Below are 13673 nucleotides of genomic sequence, written 5' to 3' on the forward strand. Positions count from 1 at the left end.
ATACAAGCGGAGCGGAGCTTGTGACAATATAAGAGAGAGATGGTGGGAAACTGATCACAAATGGAGAAAGAACAATAAATGCCCAAAAAAAAGAGCAGGGCATTTTTTGATTAATTGGTTGATTGATACTTTTATTAGTAGACTGCATAGTTCAGTACATATTCCGTACAATTGACCACTAATGGTAACAACCGGATAAGTTTTTCAACTTGTTTAAGTCGGGGTCCGCGTTAATCAATTCATGGTACAAATATATCCTATCAGCATAATACAGTCATCACACAAGTTAATCATCATAGTATGTACATTGATTTTTTTACATTATTTACAATCCGGGGGGTGGGATGAGGAGCTTTGGTTGATATCAGTACTTCAGTCATCAACAATTGCATCAACGGAGAAATGTGGACATTGAAACAGCGTAGGTCTTATTTAGTCGGATATGTACACCCAGCAGAGAACATAGTGAGTTCAGATAGCATAAGAACAAGTACAGTATATACATTAGAAGTACATTTCATTATTTACATTAGGTTGTTTATAATCCGGGGAGATGGGATGTGAATGGAGGAGGGTATTAGTAAAGTGTTGAAGTTACCGCCACTGGTTTGGCTTCAAGTGGGAAGATATTCAGCATATAACAGCAATATGCAAAGTATTCAGCAGACACTATTAATTTGTTCTTTCATTTAAAAAATCACCCGTGAGAGAATGAAAATTATTTAATAAATACAGTTTTGGTCGATTGACTTAGTTGTGATTTCCCTCTCTGCATGAAAAGGTAGCATATATTAATGCAGTATGGAGAAAAATGTTTTAATGTAGACACATAGAATCATCATACTGCTGTGATTATATGCATCAAGTGTTCATTCAAGGCAAAGGCAAAATATCGTAATATATATCGTATATCGCAATATGGCATAAAAATATTGCGATATTAATAAAAGCCAATATCGCCCAGCCCTAGTATATTATTTATGTGTTCATTGTTCTGTTACAGAGAACAAGGAAATAGGATACAATTGCTATGGTATTTCATTTCATTTTTTTCATTTAATTTTTATTTATCTCATTCATTTATGTGCATTTAGAACGATAAATAATTATATCACAATTATACAATTTAAATTCACACAATTCCTGAGAAGGAGCAGGATGAAGAAAATCTTATAATTTCCTGCCCCCTTTGACATAATACATTATCTTACTTCATGAATATCATTTAAGCAGACACATATATCCAAATGTAATGAAACAATCAAAAACAAAAAACACAAGAAAAACACAAAAAGTGCAAAACTTCATAAAGTATAAACCAAACCAAGAAAATAATAGTAATAATATAATATACACCTCACGGAATGATACAGAGCAAATACAAAACCAGACAAAAAATAAGTAAATTAATAAATAAAAAACAAAATGTAAACACTTATTGCCGTCCATATGATCTTATTGTTCTATCTTTATATCTTTTTTTCAATTGGAATATATTTTTACAGTTTTTTATCTCGTTGTAAAGAGAATTCCACAATTTTACCCCCACCACTGATGTACACATTTGTTTTAAAGTTGTCCTTGAATATTGTTCTTTGAAATGACCTTTTCTTCTATGCTCTGTATTCTCAGAAGTGATGACATTTTTTGTAAATTTGCTGGTAATGTTTTACTTCTAGCCTTAAATATGACACACAATGTCTGTAGCTTTACTAGCTCCTGTAGTTTCAATAGTCCAGAGTTATTAAATAAAATGTTAGTGTGTTCTAAGTAATCTACTTTATGAATAATCCTTATAGCTTTTTTCTGTAATTGATACAATGCCTTTATGTTACTCTTATAAGTGTTCCCCCACACTTCCACACAGTAGCTGATATATGGCAATATAAGTGCACAATACAATATGCGCATTGCCCTATAATCTAACATATATTTTACCTTGTTTAATATAAAAATATGTATGTATGAAAAAGGATAGGTTTAAATGAGCTCTGCTTCTTCCTACTCATTTTCGGACGTGCTGTAATGAAACAACTGGAAATTGGGTGATGCATTACATTGTATTTGATACATCTTTGAAATAAACTGGAACTGTTGGCCCTGGTTCCGGTTTGGTAACCGCAGGATTAGGTCTCTGCTTTTTGCAGATGATGTAGTCCTGATGGCTTCATCTGACCGGGATCTTCAGCTCTCGCTGGATCGGTTCGCAGCCGAGTGTGAAGCGACCGGAATGAGAATCAGCACCTCCAAGTCCGAGTCCATGGTTCTCGCCCGGAAAAGGGTGGAATGCCATCTCCGGGTTGGGGAGGAGACCCTGCCCCAAGTGGAGGAGTTCAAGTACCTAGGAGTTTTGTTCACGAGTGAGGGAAGAGTGGATCTTGAGATCGACAGGTGGATCGGTGCGGCGTCTTCTGTAATGTGGACGTTGTACCGATCCGTTGTGGTGAAGAAGGAGCTGAGCCGGAAGGCAAAGCTCTCAATTTACCGGTCGATCTACGTTCCCATCCTCACCTATGGTCATGAGCTTTGGGTCATGACCGAAAGGATAAGATCACGGGTACAAGCGGCCGAAATGAGTTTCCTCCGCCGGGTGGCGGGGCTCTCCCTTAGAGATAGGGTGAGAAGCTCTGTCATCCGGGAGGGACTCAAAGTAAAGCCGCTGCTTCTTCACATCGAGAGGAGCCAGATGAGGTGGTTCGGGCATCTGGTCAGGATGCCACCCGAACGCCTCCCTAGGGAGGTGTTTAGGGCACGTCCAACCGGTAGGAGGCCACGGGGAAGACCCAGGACACGTTGGGAAGACTATGTCTCCCGGCTGGCCTGGGAACGCCTCGGGATCCCCCGGGAAGAGCTAGACGAAGTGGCTGGGGAGAGGAAAGTCTGGGTTTCCCTGCTTAGGCTGTTGCCCCCGCGACCCGACCTCGGATAAGCGGAAGATGATGGATGGATGTTGGCCCTGCGATGAGATGGCGACTTGTCCAGGGTGTACACCGACTTCCGCCCAAATGTAGCTGATATAGACACCAGCGCCCCCCGCGACCCCAAAGGGAATAAGCGGTAGAAAAATGGATGGATGGATGAAGTGAAATGTTTGAATGAAGCACTGTAAAACAGGGGATCATCGTTAAAGTGGAAGCAGCAGGGAACCTGACTAACCTGCCGCAAAGCTACATGTTAGCCACATTAGCTCGCCGGGGCCAATTGATTCATAACCTGTCAATACGCAATGAGCACATCTTTTCATAAACCCGACTACGTGGTTCACAAAGGGTAAGGATTGAATGAGCTACCCCCCCGCTGGTGGAAGACGCCGCGGCTAACATCTCCTCAGTGACAGCTCCGGCGAGCACAACAAGGAAATTAGCCGCGTTAGCAAGGCAAATATTAGCTTTCACACAAATATGACAAGATGTGTGCGGGACCGCAAACAAAACCCCCAGCAGGCTCACCTTGGCTGGAGATATATCCAAAATGCAACGGACGGGGGGGCGGAGGGAGGAAGACACGCATACGGCGCGGGTCTTTGTGTTCGGAGGAGAGGAGACGTCCGGACTGGGAGGCTGTTACTTGTTGTCTGTCATGTTTGCTGGTAGCATCTCCATTCTTCAGCGTTTGTCTGCCTTCTGGTGAGAGAATCCAACGCACCGGAAGCAGAAGGACGGCACCGCCCGCTTCCACTCGCACACTTCCGGGTCAAAATAACAAATAAAAATGGGTAAATCAATCACTACGGTCGTTAATATAAATAAGGCCTACTTAAGTGTAACTTATTTGTAGAACTTGGGTTTAATAAACGACACGCTCTTTATCCGGCTTATCTCAAATTGCGCCAAAACTAACTCGACACTCCTTTTCTCGAATCTACTTTCTGAGCTCACACGCTCTGTGATATTGTGAAGTGAAGTGAATTATATTTATATAGCGCTTTTTCTCTAGTGACTCAAAGCGCTTTACATAGTGAAACCCAATATCTCATTTTTACATTGAAACCAGTGTGGGTGGCAATGGGAGCAGGTGGGTAAAGTGTCTTGCCCAAGGACACTACGGCAGTGACTAGGATGGCGGAAGCAGGAATCGAACCTGCAACCCTCAAGTTGCTGGCACGGCCGCTCTACCAACCGAGCTATACCGCGCCTTTTCTCTAGTGCAGTGGTTTTTAACCTTGTTGGAGGTACCGAACCCCACCAGTTTCATTGATTGATTGATTGATTAGTAGATTGCACAGTTCAGTACATATTCCCTACAATAAGATCACTAAATGGTAACACCTGAATAAGTTTTTCAACTTGTTTAAGTCGGGGTCCACGTTAATCAATTCATGGTACAAATATATACTATCAACATAATATCAATCAATGTTTACTTATATAGCCCTAAATCACTAGTGTCTCAAAGGGCTGCACAAACCACTACGACATCCTCGGTAGGCCCACATAAGGGCAAGGAAAACTCACACCTCAGTGGGACGTCGGTGACAATGATGACTATGAGAACCTTGGAGAGGAGGAAAGCAATGGATGTCGAGCGGGTCTAACATGATACTGTGAAAGTTCAATCTACAATGGATCCAACACAGTCGCGAGAGTCCAGTCCAAAGCGGATCCAACACAGCAGCGAGAGACCCGTTCACAGCGGAGCCAGCAGGAAACCATCCCAAGCGGAGGCGGATCAGCAGCGCAGAGATGTCCCCAGCCGATACACAGGCAAGCAGTACATGGCCACCGGATCGGACCGGACCCCTTCCACAAGGGAGAGTGGGACATAGAAGAAAAAGAAAAGAAACGGCAGATCAACTGGTCTAAAAAGGGAGTCTATTTAAAGGCTAGAGTATACAAATGAGTTTTAAGGTGAGACTTAAATGCTTCCACCTAATACAGTCATCACACAAGTTAATCATCATAGTATGTACATTGAATTATTGACATTATTTACAATCCGGGGGTGGGATGAGGAGCTTTGGTTGATATCAGAACTTCAGTCATCAACAATTGCATCAACAGAGAAATGTGGACATTGAAACAGTGTAGGTCTTATTTAGTAGGATATGTACAGCCAGCAGAGAACATAGTGAGTTCAGATAGCATAAGAACAAGTATATACATTAGAAATACATATGAGTTGTTTATAATCCGGAGAGATGGGATGTGAATGGAGGAGGGTATTAGTAAAGTGTTGAAGTTGCCTGGAGGTGTTGTTTTAGAGCGGTTTCGAAGGAGGATAGAGATGCACTTACTTTTATACCTGTTGGGAGTGCATTCCACATTGATGTGGCATAGAAAGAGAATGAGTTAAGACCTTTGTTAGATCGGAATCTGGGTTTAACATGGTTTGTGGAGCTCCCCCTGGTGTTGTGGTTATGGTGGTCATTTACGTTAAGGAAGTAGTTTGACATGTACTTCATATGCGCATTCACTGAATCCTTCTTTTGTCCATCCATCCATTTCCTACCGCTTATTCCCTTTAAGGTCGCGGGGGGTGCTTGTGCCTACCTAAGCTACAATCGGGCAGAAGGCGGTGTACACCCTGGACAAGTCACCCTTCATCGCAGGGCCAACACAGAGACAACATTCACACTCAAATTCACACACTCGGGCCATTTTAGTGTTGATTGTGAAAAGTAAATTTTTTTTTTTTTTTTTTTTCAAATTCAGGATAAAGTTATATGTTTGTTTTACTGGGGCACAAAATAACCCTAACCCTAACCCTAACACCTCAGTAGAAGCATTTAAGTCCCACCTTAAAACTAATTTGTATACTCTAGCCTTTAAATAGACTCCCTTTTTAGACCAGTTGATCTGCCGTTTCTTTTCTTTTTCTCCTATGTTCCACTCTCCCTTGTGGAGAGAGTCCGGTCCGATCCTGTGGCCATGTACTGCTCGCCTGTGTATCGGCTGGGGACATCTCTGCGCTGCTGATCCGCCTCCGCTTGGGATGGTTTCCTGCTGGCTCCGCTGTGAACGGGACTCTCGCTGCTGTGTTGGATCCGCTTTGGACTGGACTCTTGCGACTGTGTTGGATCCATAATGGATTGAACTTTCACAGTATCATGTTAGACCCGCTCGACATCCATTGCTTTCCTCCTCTCCAAGGTTCTCATAGTCATCATTGTCACTGACGTCCCACTGGGTGTGAGTTTTCCTTGCCCTTATGTGGGCCTACCGAGGATGTCGTAGTGGTTTGTGCAGCCCTTTGAGACACTAGTGATTTAGGGCTATATAAGTAGACATTGATTGGTTGATTGATTGAAAATGAGCCATGCATGAACATCCATCCATCTATTTTCTACCGCGTATTCCCTTTTGGGGTTGCGGGGGGCACTGGCGCCTATCTCAGCTACAAACGGGCGGAAGGCAGGGTACACCCTGGACAAGTCGCCACCTAATTGCAGGGCCAACACATATAGACAGACAACATTCACACTCACATTCACACACTAAGGCCAATTTAGTCTTGCCAATCAACCTATCCCCAGGTGCATGTCTTTGGATGTGGGACGAAGCCGGAGAACCCGGAGGGAACCCACGCATTCACGGGGAGAACATGCAAACTCCACACAGAAAGATCCCGAGCCTGGGATTGAACCCAGGACGTCAGGACCTTCGTATTGTGAGGCAGACGCACTAACCCCTCTCCTACCGTGAAGCCCCCATGCACATCACCTTGTTAAAAGAACAAATCCAACACCGTGCATGATCTCACCACAAATTACACACCTGCAAATCAAAACGAAAATTAGAGGGAACATTGTTTGGTGGTATCCATAATATGCCGACAGGGAGAGGTTTTTATCTACACGATGAGTCGGGTGTGTCTTGACCTCCGCGGTGGAGGTTCCGCCGAACCCCTGGGGTTCGATCAAACCCAGGTTAAGATTCACTGCTCTAGTGACTCAAAGCCCTTTACAAAGTGAAACCCAATATCTAATTTTTACATTTAAACCGGTGTGGGTGGCACTGGGAGCAGGTGGGTAAAGTGTCTTGCCCAAGGACACAACGGCAGTGACTACGATGGCGGAAGCGGGGATCGAACCTGCAACCCTCAAGTTGCTGGTACGGTTGGTAGAACAGCCGAGCGGTGAAAAAAAGGCTGTTTAAGATTTTTATTCAAACAAAAGGCTTAAACCAGGGGCGTTCAAATCATTTTAGCTCAGGGGCCGCATGGAGGAAAATCTATTCCCAAGTGGGCCGGAATGGTAAAATCATGGCATGATAATTTAAACATAAAGACAACTTCAGGTTGTTTTCTTTGTTGGCCAAAAATAGAAAATGTGCAAATCCCAAATAATTCTCGGGAAAAAACACTTCAAATTTGTTGAAAATTCTGAGAAAAAAATGGTGCAGCTTTAAAAACACAATGAGCGTAGACCAGGGGTCACCAACCTTTTTGAAACCAAGAGCTACTCCTTCAGTACTGATTAATGCGAAGGTCTACCAGTTTGATACACACTTAAATAAATTGCCAGAAATAGCCAAATTGCTCCATTTACCTTTTAACTCTATGTTATTATTAATAATTAATGATATTTATCTTTGTGGATACACTGATCATCTTAATGATTTCTCACAATAAATATATATTTTTGATGACATGTTTTAAATAGGTTAAAATCCAATATGCACCTTGTTAGAATATATAACAAATTGGACCAAGCTATATTTCTAACAAAGACAAATAATTATTTCTTCTAGATTTTCCAGAACAAAAACAAGTAAAAAAAAAATTCAAAAGACTTTGAAATAAGATTTAAATTTGATTCTACAGATTTTCTAGATTTGCCAGAATATTTTTTTTTCCATTTTAATCATAAGTTTGAAGAAATATTTCACAAATATTCTTCATCGAAAAAACAGAAGCTAAAATGAAGAATTAAAATGTATTTATTATTCTTTACAATAAAAAAAATATATATACTTGAACATTGATTTAAATTGTCAGTAAAGAAGAGGAAGGAATTTAAAAGGTAAAAAAGTATATGTGTTTAAAAATCCTAAAATCATGTTTAAGGTTGTATGTTTTGTCTAAAATTGTCTTTCTGAAAGTTAAAAGAAGCAAAGTAAAAAAAATAAATGAATTCATCTAAACAAGTGAAGACCAAGTCTTTAAAATATTTTCTCGGATTTTCAAATTCTATTTGAGTTTTGTCTCTCTTAATCTCTTATAATTAAAAATGTCGAGCAAAGCGAGACCAGCTTGCTAGTAAATAAATACAATTAAAAAAATAGAGGCAGCTCACTGGTAAGTGCTGCTATTTGAGCTATTTGTAGAACAGGCCAGCGGGCTACTTATTTGGTCCTTACGGGCTACCTGGTGCCCGCGGGCACAGCGTTGGTGACCCCTGGCTTAGACTTTGTCCCAGTGTATCTACAAAGCCAGGATTAAACTTTATCTCACAGTCTTTCTGGGATTAAAAAAAAGACAATACATTTAAACTCTTCGAGGTGTCAAATACCTCCTTTGTCATATCCACGTATCAATCCAGTGCTAACTCAACAAACTGTAAGAAATTGAGGTAAAAACTCTTCAAAAGGGTTAAGTTTACTTTTCTGTTTGACAGAGACCTTTTGGGGCAATGAGGGTGCCAAAAAATGTTGTGTTCGAAGCAGAAGACATAAAATGGCAGGTTTTAAGTTTTATGTGGGTTGAGGAAGAGCCACAGTCCCCCTTTATTGTGTACCTCTTGCTTGGCCCCGACTGCAGCGGACACATTTAGAACAGCAGTTTCTTTAGTTCCAAAAATTTTTTAAAAAAGCTCTATTTTATACTTGGCAAACTCATCATGCGGGCCTGATCCGGCCCGCGGGCCGTAAGTTTGACATCCCTGGCTTAAACAATGCAATGTTTAGCAAACTATGAACTGGAGATTTTTTTTAAACAGAGTCAACTATAAAATAGTAAAATGTATTAAATCAAATCCCTCAACTTCCTGCGTGACCACTGACAAAAGTAAATATAAATAAAACATGCTGTTTACCAAAGGAGTGCAGGTAAATGTTTGCTGGACCTACTTTCACTAGAAACAGGTGATCATTAACCCCTTGTGTGGTGTTCGGGTCTGTGGAACTCGTTTTCATTTTTTATTAAAAGAAAAATCATACAATTCATTAATTTTTCAAACTGAGACTCACTGACTTTGGCTCATTTTCTGTGAAGAACATCTAACAGAATACATATTTAATGACCACACACACCATACAACCCCCCCTACGCATTTCTATTACCGTATTTTTCGGAGTATAAGTCGCTCTGGAGTATAAGTCGCACCTGCCGAAAATGCATAATAAAGAAGGAAAAAAACATATACTGTATAAGTCGCACTGGAGTATAAGTCGCATTTTTGGGGGGAAATTTATTTGATAAAACCCAACACCAAGAATAGACATTTGAAAGGCAATTTAAAATAAATAAAGTATAGTGAACAACAGGCTGAATAAGTGTACGTTATATGACACATAAATAACGTAACATCCTCCCACTTCCAAAGACATGCACCTGGGGATAGGTTGATTGGCAACACTAAATTGGCCCTAGTGTGTGAATGGGAGTGTGAATGTTGTCTGTCTATCTGTGTTGGCCCTGCGATGAGGTGGCGACTTGTCCAGGGTGTACCCGCCTTCCGCCCGATTGTAGCTGAGATAGGCGCCAGCGCCCCCCGCCACCCCAAAAGGGAATAAGCGGTAGGAAATGGATGGATGGATTATGGTAAGAGTCATTCAAATAACTATAACATATAGAACATGCTATAGCTTTACCAAACAATCTGTCACTCCTAATCGCTAAATCCCATGAAATCTTATACGTCTAGTCTCTTACGTGATTGAGCTAAATGATATTATTTGATATTTTACGGTAATGTGTTAATAATTTCACACATAAGTAGCTCCTGAGTATAAGTCGCACCCCCTGCCAAACTATGAAAAAAACTGCGACTTACAGTCCGAAATATACGGTACATATAAGATGTCCGGGTCCACTGGACCCGGGGCTAATAGAAGTGTGGAAATTGATGTTTTACACACATACACAGCAGGCCTAGAAAGGAGGAGGACAGAGTGTAGGGACACAGAATATCCGAGGGTCAAATGTGCGAGAAAATGAGAGCAGACAGTGTTGACAAACAATGTTGCAACCTTGTCTGAGAACCGCGGGTGCAGAAACACAAAAGAAGACTCCCTGTGGGATTCGGAAACTGGTAGAGAAATTTTCCGTGCAACGTTCACATTGTTGTTACTCAGCCATCGTTTGTGGGTCAGATGGACCCGTTGCATTTAGTGGCTTTTAATGCCTCGCAATCATACACTTTTATGTTAAAATACTGAACAGATGTTTATTGGAATAAGGTAAACATCTGTTCAGTATTATATTAAATATTCCCAGTGTTTATTGGGGAAAAGGTAAACATCTGTTCAGTATTTTAACATAAAAGTATTTGATTGTGAAGCAATAAAAGCCACAAAATACAGCGGGTCTGTCAGACCCACAAATGCCGGCTGATTAACAACAATATGAACATTACACAAGGGTTTAAACACAATAGTGATGTGCGGATTGATACGAACAAAAAAATTGGTGATGTCATTAAATAAAATAATGAACATACAAGACAACTTGTCTTTTGACTTTGCCTTCCGGCTCAGCTCCTTCTTCACCACAACGAATCGATACATTACTGAAGATGCCACACCGATTCACCGTTGGATCTCACGCTTCACTCTTCCCTCACTTGTGAACAAGACTCTGAGGTACTTGAACGCCTCCACTTGGGGCAAGATCTCCTAACCAACCCAAAGATGGCACAAAATCATTGAAATCAGTGTTTCTTAACCCTAGGGCCCCTTAGAGAGCCGCCCAAAAAATTTGCTCAGCAGTGTATGGGCCACAGCGGCACTCAGATGTAATACACTTTCCCACTACTTGTGGCAGTAATGACAAACTCAAACAAACAGATAAAGTCTAGAACTACAGTCATGGAGAAGTTTCTTAAGTGCAAAAAATATGACTAAAGTGGTGAAGCAGCAACACTTACAGTACTTTACTTTAAAATCTGACCAGACACAAAGTATCGGTATTGCCAATATCAGCCCAAATTTTACTTGGTATCGGCTTGACTCTGAGCTCCCGATGGACAGAGCGTCTCACCCTAATGGGAAAGTCCCACCACCCGACCGAGGAAACTCATTTTGCCCATTTGTACCCTGGATTGTGTCTTTTCGGTCATAACCAAAACCTCATGACCATAGGTGAGGATAGGAACGTAGATCGACCGGTAAATTGAGCTCTTTCACAATGACAGACCAACGTCGGGTCCGCATCACTGGAGATGCCACACAGTCTACATGTCGATCTCACGATTCACTCTTCCGTCACTCGTGAATAAGACGCTACGTACTTGAACTCTCCCACCTGAGGGCAGGAGCCCCAACCCGGCACGCCACGGTTTTTCATGCAAGAACTATGGACTCGGATGTGTTGATATTCATCCTAGTCGCTTCACTCAGCTACGAACTAATTCAGTGAGAGATGAAAATGTTGGCCAGATGAAGCCAACAGGAACATATCATCCGCAAAAAGCAGAGACCTAATCCTGGAGCCACCAAACCGAATCACCTCAACGCCCCGTCTGCGCCTAGAAATTATGTCCAAAAAAGTTGTGAACAGAATAGGTGATAAAGGGAAGCTCTGACAGAGTCAAACCCCCACTGGAAATAGGTCGGCATTTCCAGCAGCAAGTTCTCATAATAATAATACAGGGAGCCAACCGTCACGATCAGTCGGTCTGAACACAGACTAGAGCGATTTCTGAGTTGAATCGCAAAATGGATCTCATCTTTGAAAAGTTTGCAGAGAAGGAATGATTAATTGGAATTGAAGAAATCTAGCATGGACAAACAGAGGAGATAAGTCACTATTTTTGTCTTCTCGAAGAAAAACAACTTTTTAATCTACGATTTGGACTCCCTTGAATGGCCTTGACACAGGAACAGGCTGTTCTGAAGAAAATCTCCCGAGGACTCTTCAAAGATAGACGCTTTTGACCTTCCTATTTGTCAACAACACCTGCAGTCGAACTTTGATCGGCCTCAGTCATACAAAAACATTCATCATCTCTCCCATATTAATTGGGCACATATGTACACATGACCCCCACCCTTGAAATCAACGCCTTCACCACTGCTTAATTCCTCTGGGGCTGTGGATGGCTGAGCAGCGCTAGACAGCGGCAGCGAGTCTCCTAAAACCCACCTGCTCCCTCTGTTGCAAGTTGGTGTGATATACATACCATGTCTAAATGGTTGCCATGCTATGTGAGTTTTTTTCCTTGGACTCAGTCTGGACCCCTCTTGAGGGTCTAGCCTCAAGACTGATATTTTTTTTATTCCCCCCTTTCTCCCAATGTCACCCTTTTCTCACCTTTTTAAGGCGCGCCGTAAGTGGCTGATCCGTTGGCAGTCTCGTCTTGTCCTCCCCTGTAACGTATGTCTGCTCTTAGCGGGACTTGTACCAAAAAAATCAATCTCGTTGTACTTGTGCAATGACAATAAAGATCTATTCTATTCTACCCAATACTCTGACGGACCGGCCACGGGTCAGACCTAGGATACTAGAGGGCGTCTCCCTGCTGGCCTGGGAACGCCCCTGGAAAGATCTGGACAAAGTAGCTGGTGAGTGGAAAGTCTGGCCTCTCTGCGTAGGCTGCTGCCCCCACAACCCGACCTTGGATAAGCAGAATATGGATGGATCTGATCAGAAAGAAAATCAGTGGTATTGCACATCACTAAAATGCAGTAAGTAAACAAAAAGGTTTTTAATGACAAAATATACACAGGGACTATTATTTCTAATTTCCCTGATTTTATTACTTTTACAGTTGCCTTGTTCATACTATATAAATGTTACACTGCACTTGTTGAATTTTTCCACTTTAAAGTCTATCCTATCCTAAATGACTTGTCAACAGCCTAATAATGGATGTTGATTCAAAAAGCTTAATTTTTTTTAACTTCTCAGCCATGTGGAAATGTGCCTGTGTGAACGTAATGTTCCTTTAACGAATAAACCAAGCCTAAAAAGTAGGGCTGTTAAATGATTAAAAAAAATAAAATAAATCCGATTATCGTATTTCTTTGAATTTCCGTAGGGCATATAGTATGCGCCTGCCTTGAATTACTGCCGGGTCAAACTTGCTTCCCAAAATAATTAGCGCATGCTTAGTACGACCATGCTTAGCTTGGTCAAACTCGTGACGTCACGAGTGACACTTCCCCTGTCATCATTTTCAAAATGGAGGAGGCTGATTTCAATACCGGTAATTTGAAATTGCATAAAGGGAAGAAGATTAAGAGCTATTCAGTAGGATTTAAGGTCCGAGCTTACATCACACTCAAATTTTCACTGCATACCTCTGGTAAGTGCCGTAGTGAGAAGAGGTTTTAAAATAATTAGCGCATGCTTACTTTTACCGCATGCCTTTGGTAAGCGCAGGAGTGAGAAGAGGTTTTAAATTAATTAGCGCCCCGGCGGCAATTCGAGGAAATAACGGTAATCAATTTTTGGAATTTGGATTAATCACATGCATAATTGAAATGATCTTAATATTAGCACACAGATTCAATTTTGTCATCTAAAAACGTTTTACTTGAATGCATGTCATTTATTTATATTTAAGTTGGAAACAG

General features: G+C 41.6%; 1 protein-coding gene across 5 annotated transcripts in view; it reads right to left on the reverse strand.

Annotated features, from left to right (window-relative positions):
- csnk1g1 (casein kinase 1, gamma 1) overlaps positions 1 to 3658 on the reverse strand; it is an 86052-nt gene extending 82394 nt beyond the window's left edge. For 4 of the 5 annotated variants that reach the window (XM_061887543.1, XM_061887542.1, XM_061887541.1 and 1 more), the window contains exon 1: positions 3450 to 3657. The gene's annotated coding sequence lies outside the window, so the exon portion shown is untranslated. Of the gene's footprint in view, positions 1 to 3449 lie in introns of all 5 variants that reach the window. The other variant, XM_061887539.1, reaches the window with a different exon arrangement.
- Between the last annotated feature and the right edge of the window lie 10015 nt (positions 3659 to 13673).

The sequence above is a fragment of the Nerophis ophidion genome, linkage group LG25 (assembly GCF_033978795.1).
Source record: "Nerophis ophidion isolate RoL-2023_Sa linkage group LG25, RoL_Noph_v1.0, whole genome shotgun sequence".
Classification (NCBI taxonomy): Eukaryota; Metazoa; Chordata; class Actinopteri; order Syngnathiformes; family Syngnathidae; genus Nerophis; species Nerophis ophidion.